At 38.3% G+C, this 21,812-nt stretch overlaps 1 long non-coding RNA gene across 2 annotated transcripts in view; it reads right to left on the reverse strand.

The window, feature by feature from the left end:
* Nucleotides 1-649: 649 nt before the first annotated feature.
* The window catches only part of LOC117979096 (uncharacterized), a 100,604-nt gene continuing 79,441 nt past the window's right edge, over nt 650-21,812 (reverse strand). The window contains exons 5-8 of one of the 2 annotated variants that reach the window (XR_004669740.3): nt 16,614-16,713; nt 11,735-11,927; nt 5,989-6,109; nt 650-3,348 (exon numbers count right to left, since the gene is read on the reverse strand). This is a non-coding gene — a long non-coding RNA (uncharacterized LOC117979096). Of the gene's footprint in view, nt 3,349-5,988; nt 6,110-6,133; nt 7,421-11,734; nt 11,928-16,613; nt 16,714-21,812 lie in introns of those variants that run through there. The other variant, XR_008624411.2, reaches the window with a different exon arrangement.

A 21,812-nucleotide genomic window follows, 5' to 3' on the forward strand; every position in this document is an offset into this window, starting at 1 on the left:
TTTCAACCCTAAATAGAATGTAAAATGCCATTTTATGCTTGAAACATAGCAGCACAAATATTTTTATGGATTTAGTTCAATGTATCTCATGAAATGAGAGCCAAGTAAATTGCTTGAAGGACACCCTCCCATAGCGTGACAGTGGCTCTGTCCTGCTTTGTTCAGCTCACGTTAGCACAGACCTCATTCTCCAGCACCTACATTTATGAAAGATGGATGAAATAACTCCTGGTGCTTTCACCCAATCCTAAAATTGCTGCTGCACTACACAATAACTGTCTAGAGTTGCTTATTCCTTTTCTTCTATTAATAATACATTAAACCTCCGTTTAAAAAAAAAACTCAGAGAAGAAAAGGGAAAAGAAGATGATAATGACTTCTTGACAGATCTTGAATGAAAGGCTTTAATACAGCTTTAACTGAGCTTGACACACCATTTTTAATGTGCAAGTTCCTTCTGTTTCCCAATCTCTTCATACTTAATTGAGAAGTCCCACTTAGGGATGAGCGAAGAGTCTAATGAACCTCTTCTCCAAAATCATTAATTCAAAATATCTGATGTTGATTATGCATTTTTTTGGTGATAACGACTCTCCCTGTTGATGTCTGCATAGAAATAGGCTGAATAACCATGTTTTGCGAATAGAACCCACGCTGTTCAAATTGGAATGTTTTATTAATCACAGTTCTTAAAGATATTGAACATTGGAGGGGGTAGATCAGGAAATAAATAATACATACTTTTGAAATGTCCCTGAGATGAGTAGCTGTTCTCTTTATAAATATTACAAACCTCACATAATCCCTTAGGTAAAGACACAATATTCAACACACATAATGATGAACAACAACAAAACAGCATTTTAATTTGAACCACAGTAGCCCTGACTACGGTTTGCTTATCTTGTTAATTCATATCCCCTTGAGTTGCGTGAACTAGGCGATTAGTAGCCCCAAATAATAGATCATTATCCTGAGATAAAACAATCGACCCACATTTGGTCACTATCAGTGATTAATGATATAGAGATAAGCCTTATGCATGGAGGATTTGGGTATCATTTTAGTATCATGTCTAATACTTGCCGCACATCTAACCTAACATTTAAACTTATTTTGGGCATACATGGTTGTGTAGGCTTGTTAGTCATTTACCTATAAAAATAAAAACTAGGTATTTCTGAAATTTGGAAAATATTTTGTATTGCATTTATTCTTTAGTTAGAATTATGGCATACATTAGCACTGTAAAATTAATTGCTCTAATTAGCAAATGTTATCAGTGACAAACTAACATAGAACATTTTATTTGCTGCAGCTGTCATTAATATCAAAAAAAAAGTGAAGGAAAAAGATTTTTAAATAGTCATGTATGAGCCAATCAGGTCATATTGGAGTAGCCAACATCCCTTTTCCTCTGACTTTTGAATCCAGTTACAGAGATCAGGGATTAGCACTGGGGTACCTCGAGTCCCTGGAAGCCCCTCACATCTCAGCTGCTCTTATACGGCTGCTACTTTCCCACTGATTACCCACTACTTCTATAGCTAATTATCTGTTGGCATATTTCAAGCTTGTCTTTTCAAGCAGAAATGTGGCTGGAAACTGTCTTATTTATCTCTGACCCAAATCTGAGCCTGGGCTAGTGTCTTTATACAATCATAGGTTCAGAAAAAAGACATGTTGATTGATTGATTGGTATTTGAGTGGTAAATCAATTTCAGAACATGGCTTCTTTTTTAACTTATTCTCTGCAAAGTCAAAAAAAGCCACATCTGCTTAAGTAAAAAGGATGCATCATATATTTTCAATTCCTAACCTTGTTCAGATGGCAATAAAAGCAAATAGCCTTATATCTTTCTCTTCTAGATACTCATGAGAAGACATATTTTGCTTCATTTTACTAAACATTTTCAGCACCTATGATCAAGTCACTGAGGATGAAAAAATATGAGGGCACTGTCATCATGGTATAATTTTGGAGAAAACAGATGTTGATACATGATAGAATGGAAACAGATATAAGATAGAATTAAAGGAATTTTAAATAAATTCACAATAAACTATTGTCTGAAATGTAGGGTTGTTACACACTTTGTTGAACACCCAAAGCTCCTTGAGTACAAGATCTATGTTTCTATTTTCTGTTATATCCCAATTACTAACAAGTCCTACAAAGAAACTCATATTATTGAATATTTATCAATAAAGGAATGCTCAAGAAATAATTTTATTCTGATATTTTTCCTCTAGTTTTACAAGCCAGTGACTAGCACATACAGCCAAACTATATGGCAGGATTAACAGTTATATTCATATTTTTCTTCTCATTGTGTGACTGGTGCTGGAGTGAGAATAATACATGGAGGTCAAGAAGCAAATGTTCTCCTACAAATTGCTTAGCCTGTTCAAAATGAATACGGTATTTAGAAAAGGAAGAAGTCAATTCAGCAATTTAATGGTACTCTGAATATTTTATATCTTCAAATACTTTATTTTCACATAAATTGAGAGTTCCACAAAAGTAAAAATATCAACGTGTGTTGAATGAGTGGTTAAAAAATGGACATCCCATTTTGTGTATTACAGCCAACGATAGCAATAGGCTTGTAATGATTGCAATTCGTGGACTTTTGTTTAATTTCCTGTTAAATTTGCATATTTGTCTTGCTCTTTTATGGGGGCAGGAGAAAGAGAGGTGTGTGTGTGGGTTTTTATGAAACCAGTCATGTTTCCCTGTTTACTAAGGTTGTTCCTACACCACCATTTCCAAGCACTTCATGTTGAGTATTGTGTATGATATGGTTAAAATTATTCCCCCATCCCGTGTGTGTGTCTGTACATGTATGTGTTTATGTGAATGTGATTTAAGGTACATAAATCCTTCCCAGGAACTAGGCCAGAAGAATTGAGAGCTATGTCAGGCCTCTGGAAGGTATGCTGTTTCACAGTGAGTAAAACTCTATGTAGGTAACAACACTAAATGGATCCCCAGTGATTTGCCCTTTTAGAAAGTGAGCGCTCTCTGAGAATCAGCAAAATCATCCCTGAGTCTTTTGTTAAACTCTTCTTGAATTGTGCTTAAAGTGCTTGATTTGGTGTATGAGTGTGATTTTGCGTGGTATGTGCATTGTGCCAAAAAAAACAGGTGATCTGGGCAGTTCCTTGTCTCCCTTGCATTGTGACTTGTTATGTTCTGCCACTTCAGACAGCACGCACATTCTCTCCCACCTCACAAAAACCTTTTTCATCTTCAGGATGAATTTTCTCTGGTACCTCCTCAGCAAAGAGGTCAAAGAATGGAACTCTGACCTTGTGTGGATTCATGAATCTGCAGTATCCAGGCATCTTAAAAGAAAAAAAAAACAATTTTCTGCTGACCATGGCATTGCAGTTAGCATAGTGGGCAAGTTATAAAACCTCCTTGTATCTCAGTTTACTGAGGTATAAAATGATGCCAATGATGTACCTCCCTTCCATGATTGTTGTAAAGATTAAATGAGTAATAAAAAGTCTAAGGTAAATTCTGAGAACACTCCCTGATCAATATGTACCATCTAGAATATCTAAGCTATGCTGTTGATACTGCCAACTGAGATTCTGGTGTGGAGTTTGTAGGAGACTGATATGGTTTGGCTCTGTGTCCCCACCCGAATCTCATCTTGAATTGTACTCCCATAAATCCCACCTGTTGTGGGAGGGACCCAGTGGGAATACTTTGAATCATGGGTACGGTTTCCCCCATACTGTTCTTGTGGTAGTGAACAAGTCTTATGAGATCTGATGGTTTATCAGGGGTTTCCACTTTTGTATCTTCCTTCTTTTTCTCTTTGCCACCACCATGTAAAAAGTGCCTTTCACCTCCCACCATGATTCTGAGGCCTCCCAGCCACATGAAACTGTAAGTCAAATTAAACCTCTTTTTCTTCCCAGTCTTAGGCATGTCTTTATCGGCAGCATGAAAACGGACTAGTACAGTAAATTGGTACCAGTAGAGTGAGGTGTTGCTGAAAAAATACCCCAAACTGTGGAAATGACTTTGGAACTGGGTAGTAGGCAAAGCTTGGAAGAGTTTCCTGTCAGAAGATGACAGGAAAATGTGGGAAAGTTTGGAACCTTCTAGAAATTTTTTGAATGACTTTGACAAAAATGCTGATAGTGATATGAACAATAAGGTCCAACCTGAGGTGGTCTCAGATGGAGATGAGGAACTTGTTGAGAACTGGCGCAAAGGTGACTCTTGTTATGTTTTATCAAAGAGACTGGAAGTGGTTTGCCCCTTCCACAAAGATTTGTGAAACTCTGAACATAAGAGAGATGATTCAGAGTATCTGGTAGAAGAAATTTTTAAGCAGAAAAGTATTCAGGAGGCGACTTGGGTGTTGTTAAAAACATTCCATTTTAAAAGGGAAACAGAGCATGAAAGTTTGGAAAACTTGCAGCCTGATAATGCAGTAGAAAAGAAAAACCCATTTTTTGCGGATAAATTCAAGCTGGCTGCAGAAATTTGCCTACATAACAGGGATCCAAATGTTAATCCCCAAGACAATGGGGAAAATGTCTCCAGGGCATGCCATAGGTCTTCATGGCAGGCCCTCCCATCACAGACTCCAAAGCCTAGGAGGAAAAAATGGTTTTGTGGGCCAGGCTCTGTGTCCCAGTGCCGTGTGAAGCCTAGGAACTTGGTACTCTGTGTCCCAGCCACTCCAGCTGTTGCTATAAGGTGCCAAGGTACAGCACTGGCCATGGTTTCAGAGGGTGCAAGCCCCAAATCTTGGCAGTTTCCATGTGTGTTGAGCCTGCAGGTTCACAGAAGTCAAAAATTGATCTTTAGGAACCTCCACCTAGATTTCAGAAGATGTATGGAAAAGCCTGGATGCCCAGGCCAAAGTTTGCTGCAGGGGCGGGGCCCTCATGGAGAACCTCTGCTAGGGCAGTATGGAAGGGAAATGTGGGATTTGAGCCCCCACACCAATTCCCTACTGGGACACCATCTAGTGGAGCTGTGAGAAGAGGGCCACCGTTCTCCAGACTCCAGAATGGTAGACCCACCCACAGATTGTCCCATGCACCTGGAAAAGCCACAGTCACTCAACCCCAGCCCGTGAAAACTGCCAGGACGGGGGCTATAACCTGCAAAGCCACAGGGGTGGGGCAGAGCTGCCCAAGACTACGGCAACTTACCTCTTGCGTCAGTGTGACCTGGATGTGAAACATGGAGTCAAAGGAGATCATTTTGGAACTTTAAAATTTGACTGCCCCACTGGATTTCAGACTCACATACGCCCTCTAACCCCTTTTCTTTGGTCAATTTCTTCCATTTGAAATGGCTGTAGTTACCCAATTCCTGTACCCCCATTATATCTAGGAAGTAACTAGCTTGCTTTTGGTTTTACAGGCTCATAGGCAGAAGGGACTTGCCTTGTCTCAGATGAGACTAGACCATGGACTTTTGGGTTAATGCTGAAATGAGTTAAGATTTTGGAGGACTGTTGGGAAGGCATGATTGGTTTTGAAATGTGGGGACATGAGATTTGAAGGGGCCAGGGGTGGAATGATATGGTTTGGCTCTGTGTCCCCACCCATATCTCATCTTGAATTGTACGCCAAGAATTTCTACATGTTGTGGGAGGGACCCAGAGGGAGATAATTTGAATCATGGGGGTGGTTTCCCCCATACTGTTCTTGTGCTAGTGAATAAGCCTCACGAGATCTGACGGTTTTATCAGGGGTTTCCGCTTTTGCATCTTCCTCCTTCTTCTCTTGCCACTGCCACATGAGAAGTGCCTTTCACCTCTCGCCATGATTCTGAGGCCTCCCCAGCTATGTGGAACTGTAAGTTCAATTAACCTTCTTTTTCTTCCCAAGCATGTCTTTATCAGCAGTATGAAAACGGGCTAATACAGAGACCCACTGTATCATTATAGTAATGGTGACTGAGAAATCCCTGAATCCACGAAGACCCCCAGGAGCTTGACAAGTGCTTACCTGGATCCTGCTTTAGTAAGCAGAATCACTCCCTTCTCTAGGGTCATCTACCGCATGAATGTGTTTCTTCTTGAAGCCTTTTCTGACGACTTGAGCCAACATTGATCTTCTTTCTCCCACTCTGTAATGCAGACAATGTGCACAACACAGCTTACCATATGATGTCTTAATTGTTGGGGTGCTTCTGTGCTGCTGGCATGCCTAGGTGATGAGTTTCAGCCAGTTGTTTTGTTATATTTGCCTGAACTCTTTTTAACCTTGTGACTCATCCACACAGGGTGGAGTAAGACTTGTTAAAGTAGTATTTGAAGATATGTGTGTGTTTGGGGTGGGGGGTATTGGAGTGAGGATATCAACTCTCTTTACCAATCCGGGCATTACAATTTGACTATGATTGCACCATGTTATTCTCCTTACCCTAAAATCTATATTCAGTAATCATTTCAGGGGTTCTCAGAACTGTATATAAGAGCAATAAATATTCAATAACAATGGCTAAACCCAATTCGTAGAAATAACTCTACATAGTTTAATTTTTAAATTTTTTTTTTTTCTGGGACAGAGTCTTGCTCTGTCACCCAGGCTGTAATGCAGTGGCATGATCTTGGCTCACTGTAACCCCCGCCTCCCAGGTTCAAGCAATTCTCCTGCCTCAGTGTCCCAACTAGCTGGGATTACAGGCGCCTGCCACCACACCCGGCTAATTTTTGTATTTTTAGTAGAGACGGGGTTCCACCATGTTGGCCAGGCTGTTCCCAAATTCCTGACCTAGTGATCTGCCCGCCTCAGCTCTACATAGTCTTCTAACTTAATCAATTATGTATTTAGCAAACTACAAAAAGTGTGCATAGATACTTCTTTCATTGTTAAAGCACTGCAGAGACTTCCAAAAAAAATTTATTTTTGATATATTATTTCTTATTTTACCAACATGCCTCTTTCTTCTAACAAAATCTTACATTGAGAACCAAGTACATGAACAGAAATGAGATGAGGAGGAGTATGTGTGAGAGATTGGTGATAGCATCTCTAAAGACAGAACATTGGGTGGTAGTCCTAAGGCTCCTCAGACATCCCCTCTCCACCTCCGAGCCCGTTTTGTAGGTATTTAGATATGAGTGGCATCTATTGACTTCAAGGAAAATGAGTTGTGGAATGAGACAGGTCTGAGTTCAAATCTTGGTTCTGCTATGATCCACAATAAAATTATGAGCTAGTCTTTTGACATCTATGAGCTACAAAATAAGATAATATTCTAGTTATGATTATCTTTAAAGGGCTGTAAGAATTATCAGATATGTGGTCCAGAATATAGTATGTCTTCCTATAAGGTAGATGCTATTATTCTCTTCCGTGTTTCATGTCACGGGCACCTGATGTCAGTCTGTGTCAGAATAACTGCACTCTTAGATAATACGATTTTTCTCGGGTCCTAATGGAGAAAACAGAAATAGATCCATCACCATTTACACCTGATATTCATTGTTCCCAAGTCCCCAACTGCTTTGCTACAAAATCCAAGCTTTTATAAGGTTACCTCCCCACAAGACTTTCAAGTATTCTCCAAAGCAAAGATGTGCCCTCTGGTTATTATCTACTGCTGTAACTTAAGCTTCATATCTTAAGCGGACTTCCAAAGTACTGCTGTGGGTTTGTACCTCACATTATTTTTGTACTTTCACATTTCCCAAAAAATATCCTAAGTTGATAATGAAGACACACTACAAATGAACATTGGTATAAGATAAAACTTTGACTACCCAGGCAAAGGGGAAAAAAATAGTCTTTCATTATTACTTGTAGCTAGGGTTCCATAGAAGAGTTGCCTAAACTGAAGAGAATTGTAGTGGTGGCATCGTGTTCATGTCTGATGATCCCAGCAAGCTAGGGACACCAAGTCATGCTGGGGACACTCAGGTAGGTCAGAATTCTGCATTCCTCATCATTGCTGCCTCTAGACACCCACATGCCCTGCCACACTTCATTATAGAACTGATTTCAGGAAGTGAGTAGAATAGTGTGTTTTGGCTAAGCTCAGATGTGAATCAGAGCGAAGTTCCTTGCACTCCAAAGTATCACAGCATTAAGAAACACAGCTTTTCCAATGGCCACACCTAGCTCCCTCCTCCTGGGTACACACAGCTCACTGAAGAGATCAGAATAAGTTCTAGTATGAGGTAATAAATTTACAATGCATGGCTTTGTTACTCAGTTTGGCCCAAGAGATTTGGTCTTCCTGACTTCCTTGGTAATGAGTTTCCTTTTGGGACCTGCATTGTTGCTCCCTGAAATCTGGTCCCCAGTGCCCCCAGATAACCTCAATCGATGGTATAAATGATTTAAGTGGCATAGTCCTACTTCACTTGTCAGAAGTATCTGATCTTAGATTTTGCCCAGCCAAGATACGATTTTATATAATAGATCTGAGTGGATATATATACTAATTGTGGATAATTCTCCATCTCTATATGCACGTGGTCAAAATTTACCCTTTAGACATAAGATGCTTCACCTATGATGTTCACTTTTTTACTGTTACACAGATTCATGCAAAAACTATGTGATAATATTCATAGGTATATGTACATTAAACACAAACTATACCTTTAAGTGTATTTACATTTTCACCCTCAAAACAATCCTATAATGGAAACACTTTGATTATGAGTACAGTATAGATAAGGAAACCTGAGACTGGAAAAAGGTAAGAAACATGTCCACAGTCACAGTGTCATGGCAAGCCTGGGATTTAATCCCTGGTCTTTTTCTGAAAGACTATCAATTTGCAATAAATTAATTACTACATAAAGGTGACTTCTTTTTTGTAGTTGCATTATTAGTGTTTGTAAATTTTTTTATGATGGTTGCTTCTAAGGCATTCTTTGATTTCACATTCATAGAAAATACAATGACATGTAAATGCACTGGAAATACAAAGAACGTAAGTGCAGATTCATAAATGCTCATCACTTAAACTTTAGTGTGTATCAGAATCCCCTGGAGGGCTTGCTAAAATACAGAAAACTGGGCTCCATCCTGAGTTTCTGATTCACATTCTCTGGGGTGGGGCCTAAGAATTTGTATTTCTAACAAGTTCCAAAGTGATGCTCATATTGCTGGTCCCAGGACCACACCTTGTGAATCATTTCTCAATACTAAATGGAAAATCAGTCACTGTTATGATGTGAGCCCTATCATTGTTCAATAATTTTCATAAATACAGCATACTTTAAAACCAGTGGTTTTTATGCTCACTGTTACACAATACATGAGCTCTGAGCAGAATGCACAGCAAATGCTCATTTAGGACTCAGGAATGGATGACCACTTTATATCTGACTCTCAAGTATGCATTGTCTGGAATTACCAATGCATCAGGTGAGGCTCCCCATCCCACTCTCTTAGGTCGCTAGCTGAAAGGGAATTTGGGATGGACCACAAATTGATTACCTCCTCTCTCCTGTTGCCTTCCATAGTCCTAAATGGAAGTTTTTGTACCTTTGGACCTATTCGTGTATCTGGAGCTCTCCCAGGAGGGAAAAGAGAAGGAGATTAGTCAACAAAGAGCTGTAGCTCCAGGTTCCTCCCCTAGAAACCCACAGAATTTTGCCCTTTCTCTGGTTTGCAGAGGAGAAAGGGTAGGCAGAAAGCCATCCTGTGCCCAGTAGTCCATCCTATTTCCATTGGGCCCTTCTCTTCTGACTGCAATTTGCACCTCACCCAGGTGTGAAAACCTTTCCTGGGGCATGGAAGATGCAAGCCCCTCTGTCAGCAGCAGGTTGAAGCCACTGTCCTCCTTGTTACTGAGAAAGTGAGTCTCTAGCTCGGCCTCTGATTTCCCTCAGACACTTGAACTATTCATACTCTATTAGACACATATGAAGGAAGGAAATTGGACTTTCTCAGGTTTCAGATGTATCAGCAGGGATGTATGACTGAAAATTAATTCCCTGACACAGACTGATGAAGCCAGCGTTTTCCTCAAATACTGGGATATATTTTATATTTTTCATCACATATGATCTCAATGTTACATGTCTTCCCTAGTTCAAAATGCTGATGTTTTGACAATGGGACACAGAATCTTCCATTTTTATAAACAACTTTCTTGTTAATTAGTCAAAATGTCAGAAATTGGTCAGTTTGTATAGTAATGAAAAACTCTAATAAAAATCTGCATATCTTCTAATGAGTGCAGAATGTCATTTAGCTATAAAGGACCAGATGAACTAATGCACTATTAGATCTGGAGTTTGGCAATAACTGAAAACAAAACATCTCTTCTCTTAGTGTTTTTTTTTTTTTTTTTAAATCCCCAAGGTCTGCTTTTTTCACGTGATATTTTTTCGTCTCTCCTAGCAGTACTAGTTTAAGTACTGCTAGTCATACAAGCTTCACCCATGGGGTATTGGTGAATATATTCTTAAACCAACTTTGTTTATTTTTACATATGATATTATATCATTTTCATTTGATGTGTATTCATTTTAGTTTACTATACTAAAGTCTCATATGTAAGCTCTGGAGGTTGCATTTTAAATGTCCCTTATTATCCATGGTTTCTAGAGCAAGTTCCTTTATTTTTCGGATCCTTTGTCTACTTACTTGAAGAAAAGTATCAACTGCTTTATCTCACATGGTTGTGCTGATGGAAAGATGCCTGATGTATGTTAAAGAACTTAAAAACCTAGGAAATGTCATGCAAATTTGTAAGACTTGTCATTACTGTGTGATTGTACTAACCCATATAGAACTTTGTAACGGAAGAATCATCTAACCAAGATGATTAAAATCTATAACAAGGATAGAATCTAGAGGAGGCTCAATATATTGACTAAAAGATAAGACTGAAGGATTTAATGAGAGTTGACAGGACTCTCTTGACTGTACATTGAAGCCAAATAATTGGGATCTCTCTGCTATGAACACTTGACATCAGAGAACACTTCTAGAAACCAAGAAATATATTAAGCAGAAAAAAAGGAAAAACAAATATTCAACAAGACAGAGATTACCGACATCCTGGAAGTGAACCCAAAAACAGATTCTCTTCAGCTCAGTCACAGCCCACCCAGAGATTAAAAGCAGCAGTCCTTTGTGTAACTTAAAATACTGAATAATATTGGAGCTGTAAGTCTTGTGGTCCCCGATCAACCAACCCCCTGAATCTCCCTGGGTTTTAAACAAATTGCTTTGTAGAGTAAGTATTGAAAGAACTTTGAGTAGATCAGTCAATCTTACTAAAAACACGTGAAGGAACTCATTGCACCCCCAGTGAATGGCTTTTCAGAACTCAGTTTGGGGTGCGTATGTGCATATGTAAGTGTCTCCTTTTGGTAAAGGAGAGACAGTATAAGTAGTGGCTAGTATTTCTGGAAGCAGTTATCTCTGCACTTTAATTCCTTTTGTTAAAATTAAAATCTAGAATAGCACTTAAATAAAGCAGCCTGTGGTTTCTGGAGAGATGAAAGATGACTTATTTGGGCTTATTTGCAGATGGCATCAGGAAAGAAACTGTGCGTTAGATAGTGCCAATGATAAAGAAGGGAGGAAGCTACTGATACCATTCACCTGATTCCACGGTGCATTACTGCTGGGTTGGAAGAATTATTAGGAGAGCCAGTAAAGAAGGAGGGTGGGTGGTTGTAGTGGAAACATGAGAAAAATGTCGCCTTTTGAAATATTTTCAGAAAATAGCGTACTTACTCATTCGGTAGAATATTAAGACTTGCAGCGCAATACTCACCAAAGACTTTCAGAGTCCAAGACCCTGTCAATCTTGAAAATGCATTTGCCTTGAGCTTTGAGTGTGCTAGTGGTGGGGGGTTAAGTATTCCCAGGTCTTTTGTAGAAAGGAGCCATTTGAAAGTTCTCAAAGGAATCTCTTACATATAGGCAGCTTCTTGAGTGTTATCTTTTTCTCTGTTTAGCTTGCTAATCTGAAAATAGATTTAAAAAACAGCATTTATTTTTTTCCTATATTGAAACATCATCAAATAAGTTTTCTTGAGCCGATCCATCTCTGTTTTGTGCTAGGCATTGTGCCACTATATGTGGAAACATATACTACAATAATGGAAGAATGCACTTTACACCTTGAGCTTGAGGAATTAATGTTATGTTAAGATGTTTGCATGTACCATATAAATAAAAGGGAATGCCACATTATTTACCAAAGATGTGCACTGTAAATTGTTAGTAATACTTAATATTTAAGGGGTAGCCTGACAGGGGAGACTTTAATTTAGTAAATATTTATCAAATATCTTTACTTATCTCTTCTTGATGACTTAGAACATAGAGATAAGTCAGCCACAGTCTTTGTTCTCTGGTTTCTTAAAAATCTTTACAGAGGTATTGCCAAATAGGACAATGAACATAAAAGTATAGGTTAGTAGTCAGTCTGTTATTTTTATATGGGAAGGTTGGAAATGAGTTAAAGTTAACTCAATTCTGGAAATAGCCTGCCTGCTACATTTTAATCCTAGTGCCACTGCTTTCCTAAATGAAAGCCCCAAATTGCCCATCATTTCTATATAATTTCATATTGAAAGTTGGGAAATAGCTAGGCTGAGTTAGCTTGATCTGATAACTCACTCGGTTTTCTCTCCAAGGCGCTAAAGCCTTTTTTGAGATCTCATTCCTCTTGATAAAGACATTCTGAAGTGATGCTTTTTCTGTCCTCTATTATGCAACAGACCGTTTGTTCACAAAGAGTGAGAATTGGAAAGAAAGAGTTTAGAAATCTCGCCGTTGTGGAAACTAAGACCTACTGTTACTCTTCATTTTCCTCTACTTGACATGCCCACAAAGTGCTATTAGTGCTGTTTCTCAGAGAAGTAAGAAATCCTGCTTGGTTGGTGTATCAGCAAAGGCTTCATGAAATGATTGGAATTTGAAAAGAAGTCTCAAAGCAGATTAATATTTTGATGGCGGTGACAGTGGAGACAGGACATTCCACTTGAAGTGGAGAATATGAGTGCAGGTACAAATATAAAACAGTGTGGGACACGACAATGGCAGTGCATAGTTATAATCTGTGAGAACTTATCACACATTGATGTAAAAGTACTAGGTAAATTCTGGAATGTAGGTGTCAATGACATTTTGGAAAGTGTTAAATGCTAAGATGTATGTTTCCAGTACACAGTGAGAGAGTCATGGAATGTTTGATTGGAATGTGGTTGAAATTAATCTCAGCAAAATGTATATGGCTGTCCATCTGTGAAATTATTTGGAATAAGGCAAGCAAATAATGGGCTATGAAAATAGTCAAGGCAAAATATCTGAGTCTGAATTAGTTAAATGGCAATTGCCGTGGAGAAGCATGAGCACATAAGACCAATATTGTGAAGGGAAAATTCTGATTGACTCACATATATGAGTTGGAATATAGTGAGTGGCTCTGATGATTGTGAGGAGAAATGGGAAGGTGAATGAAGATGACTCCAAGGGTAGGTGTCTGGTTGATCAGGAACATGAGGGTAACATTGCTGGCAACTGGATAATCAGAACGAGAAGTGGGTTGTTCCAGATGAGGGATGCATAGCCACTGGAGGTTTAGATGTTTCAGATGCAGGTGTGTATACATTTGCAAAGCTATATTTTAGAATGATGAATCTGCTGGGAGTAAGAGGGTATCTTGAAGGGGATAAATCCTTTGAACATCAGGTTGGTCATTGTTAAAAGCTTCACAAGGGCTAGGCACGGTGGCTCATCCCTGTAATCCCAGCACTTTGGGAGGGTGAGGCAGGTGGATCACCTGAGGTCAGGCATTCGAGACCAGCCTGGCCAACATGGTGAAACCTTGTCTCTACTAAAGGCGGATCACCCGAGGTCAGGAGTTCGAGACCAGCCTGGCCAACATGGTGAAACCCTGTCTCTACTAAAAATACAAAAATTAGCCAGGTGGGGTGGCATGTGCCTGTAATTCCAGCTATTTGGGAGGCTGAGGCAGGAGAATCGCTTGAATTTGGGAGGTGGGTGTTGCAGTGAGCTGAGATCGCACCATTGAACTCTAGGCTGGATAACAAAGCAACACTTCATCTCAAAAAAAAAAAAAAAAAAAAAAAAAGCTTCAAAACGCTCATTCCCAAATGGCAGGATACATAGTTAGGAAATAGTGAGGCATCATGGTGAATAATGCTGACTTGTGATTGTATAACTACAAGGGCTTGTGTCTAGCAAATGGTCATGCATATAGATTTTTAAGAACAATTTTTGGGAGCATGGAACCTACAGAATTTAAATACAGAAGTCAGTTTTAGAATTTAAATACAGAAGTCAGTTTTTACCAAAAAAAAGAAAAAAAAAAACGGTCCTTACTACTTCTTCAGGAAGGCATGCACCCATCCACAGGCAAGGAGGGGAGAACTCCATGTATTTCCATTGAGGGCCCCCCATAGTCAAAGGATTAAGACAAGAAAGACACATATTGATAAAGAAATTTTAATAACTGGAAGGAAAGGATAACACTTTTCAGCTTACAGAACTTGAGTACAATTACCTGACATCTATTTTTAAGAAAGAGAAGGAAATTTAATTGAATGCACAGTTAGACATCTATCAAAATGAATTTTCTTTAAAAACGTCATATAACAATATCCCATTTCTCTCTCAGCATAATGATTTCTTACCAACAAAGCCTGTCAGTGTTTCCTAGAAGCAATATTGAAGTGACTTCTTGCTGGAAATTCAGCAAATGAACTTTTTTTGCTCCCAGAATCTCTCTCCTCATTAGGCTAGTTAGAAATTCGCCCGGGGCTCCCAGCCTGTCTTCTCTCTGATGGATGCTAAGTGTAGAGAAGCTAATGGACACTTTAACCATTAGGGGGCTTTCGATTCAATCCCTTGTAGCCTGGCAGCTCACTCCCAAGTCCCTTCAGCAGAGCTGCAATCATATGCACAAATATGATGGTTAAATATGGGCTAGAAGGAAAATCACATTTTTTTTTTCTCATGATAAGGGAGATACTTGTTAAAAATGGGAAATAATCTGTGAAGGTATTCAACAGGCTGGGACTTTCACCCCTTCAAGAGGCCCCTCCCACTGGACTGTCCCTACAGCAATTTGCTCCTTGCAAGGAACAAATGGGAAAGGAATCCCTTTTACCATTTCCAGGTGTGCTGATAACAGCCTCCTCCTATGGACCATCATATAATTGTTCTTTAAGTTACCATCTAATAGCAATTACTAATAGAATATAACAGGCTTACAATAGTTTGAATTTCAAATGAAAAAAACCTGGTGAGTAGCCTCTAAATGTGAAACATGTTTTATGTAAATATGTGTTATCTGTGAATAGGTTTAATTAGCCCTATTCCAATTACATTAACTTTCTTAGACTTTCCCTTTCCCTCCTTTGTACTCTTCCTGCCCTAATATCAGCATCAATAAATTGGTCAGTGATTGTTCTCTGATTGTCTATGGCCCGTTTTTTTTTTTTTTTCTCCATCATGTCAGAAGGTTTTTAAGTGATCATTTATTTTGTTTCTACTTCTCAGTTCTCCTCCAACAAGCCTGGCCCCGAAGCTCTGACTTTACAATTCATAATTGTGTTCTTAATCTACAAGTTAAATTTGGTTGGGGAAAACATGGGCCTGGTGTTTTAGACGGTTTAGATTCAATAATCCACAAATGTCTAGACATTCAAATAAGGTCAGAAAAATAATCTATTCTTTGAAATTTATTTAGCAATTCCAGACATTGATTTGGAGAAATGTGTCTTCCACAGACAACCGAAAGACAAATCCGTTCTGATTCTAAATATGAATCAAAGTGGCGAGACCCAGACCATCTTATCTATTTAAATGGAAGATCGTTTTGAAAGGTATAAAGATGCTCCTTCAAATCTGTCTGGTGCCACAGCATCAAGGCACAATTTATCCCAAATGACTGCCATTGCTGTGAGGCAAGAGCTGAATGTAAAGAGGCACTGGAGCTCAGAATTCAACACTGATGGGGTTGTTTTCCCCAGGATACTAGCCTCATGATTTCTTCAAGTCTATTGACTTTTTTTTTTTTTTTTTGGAAAAAATAAGATGCATATTTTGTTCGGTGGCGCAGGACTTTCTGCTACAAGATCCAGCTCATGTGTCTCTGGTGACTATATAAGAACCAGGGCTTTCTGAATCTATGGCAACAATGTGTTGCTGTTCTAGTAATAGCATGTCTTATTGTTATCTCTGATGGCATGACCTAACATAATATGACACATACTAGAAGAAGTAGTATGACAAAGTGGATCAGGCAGGCAATGCTGCACATGACAAATATGACATCTCACCTGAAACCAGTCCTGCTTTTAGCAGATACTAACTCAAAGGGCGTATCACTCTTGTCCATATCCTTCAAGCTTTTTGGTGATAAGAAGGCCACGTAAAGGCTACATCTGTTATAGGCATAGAAGTAAGCAGTATCAGGGTCGTAACAAAAGCAATGTTTGAGAGGTTATGTGCCCAAGAAATCAGTTGAAGGAGGTGTAATTAGGTGGTGAGAGTGAAGATAAGCTATCTATCCCCTCTACCACTTGGTCTCTAGGACTGACAGCTACAACAAAGCAGTTAAGTTGTGCTTCAAGAAGATCAAGTGGAATGGACTCTGCTGAGAAAGCTTTGATCTGTACCTTTAATATTTCACTGCAGAGACCTTCACAATTTGGTTCAAGTTCATTTCCTTGTTCAACTAGTATAGTTCATGCCTTCATTATATCCATCAGCCAGGATCTGGTCAAAAACATAGAAACCACTTTAAGTATTTCAAACAGAAGAAAATTTGGTACAGAAATATATCTAAAAATTGTTAGAAAGGGTTACAGGAAACACTAGGAAATGGTACAATCCAGAGATCAGAAAGTGGGGCAAGTATCTGAAACCCTTCTTCTAGGACTAGAGAAGCAAAAGAGAGAAAATAGAACTAGTGCATCAACCCTACCTACAAATGCTTTTTGAGCCCCAATTTTTCCATCCTTTTTCTGCTGCTTCTGCTGATGGGGACTAATCAGAATCTGACTGGAAAAGGAGTCCAAAGAACGTCATTTTTATTTTTCCAACCTCCTCAATACAGAACAGAGAACAAGGGGTAGAAATGGAGTTTAGTACAGACAGACACTATTTGGCCTATTATGCTTACTTTAATGAAAGGTGAACAAGGCAAGGATACATTTACATGTGTATAATGTATATATACATTTACATGTGTATAATGTATATATACATATACATGCATATACATGTACACAAGTAACTACAATATGTAGTGACAATGTGCTAAGCTTAAGTGTCAGGTAAGGGTGTGCTTATTCCTAGTTGTCTTTATATATCTGGGACCGAACAATAACACCTGCTATGTGCTTTCATTATTGGGAGGCAGAGGATGCAACATTTTCTATAGATATGGTATATTTAGCTACAGTACACATCAAATGCTTTAATATGGTTTACACTTTAATCTTATTTGGCAAAGGTTTTGCAAATAATATTAGCACTGTAGTTCTTCTCACTTTGGAATGGATGTAAAATACTGTATGAGAACTGATATTTTGCTACTTACTGTCTCTTCAATTGTGGCACAATAAATGCTTCATATTTAAATTAAAGGTTGACCCTCATACCCAGGGAAGAGAGTCACACACAGTTACTATGTTATTAGAAATGTTTTTTTTTTTTTAACCCACAGTTCAGTTCCTTTTTAAGAGTAGCATAGAGTAGGAGAAAAACAAAGTGTAAAAAATTAAATAATTTACAATGTGAGTCTCAAAAGGAATTTTCTACAAGTTGTTGTTTTTTCATGGCACAGAAATGCCTCATTATATTGATCATCACTGAGAAGTGAGCTGTTCTACTTAGCTGTTTTTTTTTAACATGACTACCTTCTTAATTTATTTTTAATTATTGCTATATTTTAAGAGTAACATTTATTGTTTTCTTGCATATAAAACTAACATACAACAGAGGAGTTGGATCAAGACTGTAAACTGAGCCCTTTTTTTTTTTTTTTTTTACTTTTCTCTGCACTAAAAGTTAACTGAAATTGCAGAAATAATACTTTTATATAAATAATAGAAAGTAAGAAAGGGTACAAAGCAGAAACTTTTAGGGAATTCTGGAAGAGAGAGAGTGGTTGGGATAAACTTTCAGAGGGATCAAAACATAGAAAATTGCCAAATACCAACAAGAACACTCTTTTTTATATAAAGTTGAGAAAATCCAAGCTTTATAACAACTTCAAACCCAGTAGAGGCCTATAGTAGAGTCAAATTACTGAATTTGGATAAACTGGGCAATATGGATGCTTTCAGCTCTCCTACTTATATGATTTTGTTTATCGTGTATGTGCGTGCATGTATGTGTGTGTGCGTGTGTGTGTATATGTGTATGTAAGCGTATGTGTGTGTGCGTATGTGTGTTTACACAGGTACATGTTTTAGTTTTATTGAGAAACTAACATGATGCTAAGATTCCTTTGCTTCCTTGAGTAAAGATTTTTAAGGCCAGATTATCCTTTAGAATCTCAGTATAATTTTATGTTGTCAAATATTTTCTTAGGTACTTATTTTTAAATTTAGTCATTTAATTGAAAGAGGTAAATCTGTGGTTAATATTTGGCGGTACATGGTTAAGTAGGGGCATGGATTTGACTCAGTCTTTTTATCTTGTCCAGCTTCTAAGATCATTGTCTGGAGGGTCAGTGGATAGGTATAACAGTTTAGCAAATTTGCAGTGTCTTGTAATCCTGATGGAAACCGCTCTCACTATCTGGTTTTGTTTGTATGCTTAAAAAAAATTAGTGTACATAAGTAAACCTAAAGAATATGTATTTAGAAGTCCTTTTCTAGAAGTAACATGTCAAAATCTAAAACCAATAGAATTCATCACTTTTTACAAATCATTTAAGGGCCGCCACCTAGCCATTTTAGCCATTTGCCATGATTTTAACTTGGAATTTCGGTTCCAGACTAAATGTATAAGTTGACGTTCATGTTAGAGGGTAGGAGGAAGAGGTTTTCGGGAATGAAATGGCCCTGGAAACTTCGGAAATTACTCCCATGTAGTAAGGGATCTCTGGGGGTAAAAATAGAGAGTTTTATGACCTGCCAACTTGTTTACGAACGTATCAAGTCATGGTGAAAATGTCTACTTCTTTTCTGTCTAGATGAATTATTCTTTCCCAGGATCACAACTGTGCTGTGAATGTTTAAATTTCATCCTAAATTTTTAACAATAATTTCCTAAATTCCAAGACAGTTGAAACCCAGCATCCCTTGTGTATCTTCACATTTATTTCAATCAAGTAGTGCTATATAATCACCTTCTTAACTCAAGTTCAAGGTAGATATTGCCCTCATTTTGAATATAAGGAATTTGTTCCCCACAGAGCAATATCACAGTTTTAAGCAATTTCTCAGTAATCACATGGCATGAAAAGTGGTAGATCTAAAATTTAATCCAAGTCTCAATGTTTCTAAAAACCATGCTCTTTATTTCCCTTTTAAAATTTATTTTTCACCATAGTATATAATCCTTAATAGTATGTGATTTAAAGTAGGGCCTAAAAGGTGGAAAGGTGGAAATTTTAATACCCAGAATGATAGTGGTAAGCACACTGAAGGAGGAGAATAGGTAAAGATAAAATCAGAAGCAAGAACTCACATAGCAATCAGGAAGACCTCTACTTTCTCTGGAATGTAGAACGTATGTATAGCAGTAGTGTAAATAAGACAAAGATGGTAAAGGTATTGCACCCCAAGCTATTGTACCCCACACTGAGGGATCTACAAGAGCTTCTGTAGGAGTGGAGTGTCATTACAGTTGACTCATCTTTGTAATCTAGCCATATATGCTGTACATCTTGCAGTGGAAGAGATTATAACAATGATAAAGCAAGTTAAGAGCACTTTGTGGTTGGTGTAAGTCACATGTGAAATAAAATTGTTTTACTTAAGTAGATTTTTGAAGAAATATTTAAACACAACATGATTTGTACACTGCTTGCTTAAATAATGTTCATCGCCTTCACCTAAGAAGTTGATAGGCCCTTATTTTTAAAGTGAAAGGATAAATTTAATTGTAGAAGTGCTGAGAATGGGGATATGACAAGTCACCCAGGAGATGATGTTCAATAAACAATTGTGGATTAGATCCATCACAGAGCAGAGGACTGAATTTTAGAGCATTCCAAATAGAGGTGGTGACTGTATCCAGTACATAGCAATTGTTCAAATATTTATTAATTAAACTGGATTGAATTGCATTGAACTGAATGCAGTTGAACGGGAGCATCAAATACAACAGAGAAAAAGTAAACAATTAGAAAGACACAAAGATAGCTAAGTTGTAGTTTGTAGAAGTACAGGAGGAGCAAGAAGTAATCACACAGGACAAGGCAGAGCAATGCCTGAAAGGAAGACTCTGGAAATGGTCACACAATGGTCAGTATGAGATCCAGAGGTCAAGGAATTCTGAAATATGTGAGTGGTGAAAAAGTAGAACCAATTAATTATAGAAATATGAGAAAGACATGAAATAACAATCTTGCATTAATGTTTATTGAATATATACTCTAAGAAATACAAAAAATATATAATTAATAGTCAAATGTCTTTAATGGGTGCAGGTGTTTGTGGCTTGCAAGGCAGGGATCTGGGCCAGGAGCTAAGATAATAATGAAATGGATCCAATATAGCAGGGGTACCCAACCCCAGGGCCACAGATTGGTACTGGTTTGTGGCCTGTTAGGAACCGGGCCGTACTGCAGGAGGTGAGCAAGCATTACTGCCTGCCTGAGCTCTGCCTCCTGTCAGAGCAGCTGCAGCATTAGAATCTCACAGGAGCATGAACCGTATTGTGAACTGCGCATGTGAGGGATCTAGGTTGCATGCTCCTTAGGACAATCTAATGCCTGGGGATCTAAGGTGCGACAGTTTCATCCTGAAACCATCCACCCCCACCTCCCTGCCATGCTACCAGCCAGTCCATGGAAAACTTGTCTTCCATGAGATTGTTCCCTGGTGCCAAAAAGGTTGGGGACTGCTGCAATGCAGAACCTATTCTTGAGGAGCTCCCATTTTTTCTATGAAAGATAAAACAAGTACACAAGTAGAAAAATGAAAGTGCCCTCAGAGAAGCCAACAATTTTGCCTTTTCCCCAAAGACATTCCCATTCTAGTGACATCTGGTGCTTCCTTATTAATTCCTGGGGAATGAGACGACCGGATACATTCTTTCTTTATTCGCTGGACACTATGAGCTCAGGGACTTTATCTGCCTTGTTCCTGCTGCTTGCTCAGTTCCTAAAACAAAGGTTGGTTAATAAAACACTTAAAAAAATGAAGTAATGGATGGATTAGTAAAAGAATGGATCCCTAACCATTGTTCAGATGAAATGCTGTTTTACTTGACCTTCTTTTTCCAGTTGCATTTACCAGTCTATGTATTTCTCCTACTATGTCAACCCTTGGGGAAAAAAAAAAAAAAAGTAACACTGTACTCAGCTGTCCTGTTTGAAATCTGCCACATTGTATCTCTCAACCTTGTGTTCTTAATTTGTTCCTTTAACATCATAGCAGCACGGCCCAGATAACTTACAAATACAATAAATGATACTGTTAGATTCTTTTGAAAGATAGAAAAATGCGATTTTCTTCACTTTCTCAAAATGATACAGCTTTTGAAAATATTAGACTTTTTACCAACTTCTGAATTCAGAGCTAAAGAGTTACCTTTCAATTACTTTCCACATGAACATAATGTGATTTGATATTGTCACCAGGTTCAGATAAATGGAAAATTATTTGTAGTTAGTCTGAGAGGTACTGAAGAACTCT

The sequence above is a fragment of the Pan paniscus genome, chromosome 12 (genome assembly GCF_029289425.2).
Source record: "Pan paniscus chromosome 12, NHGRI_mPanPan1-v2.0_pri, whole genome shotgun sequence".
In the NCBI taxonomy this organism is placed as follows: Eukaryota; Metazoa; Chordata; class Mammalia; order Primates; family Hominidae; genus Pan; species Pan paniscus.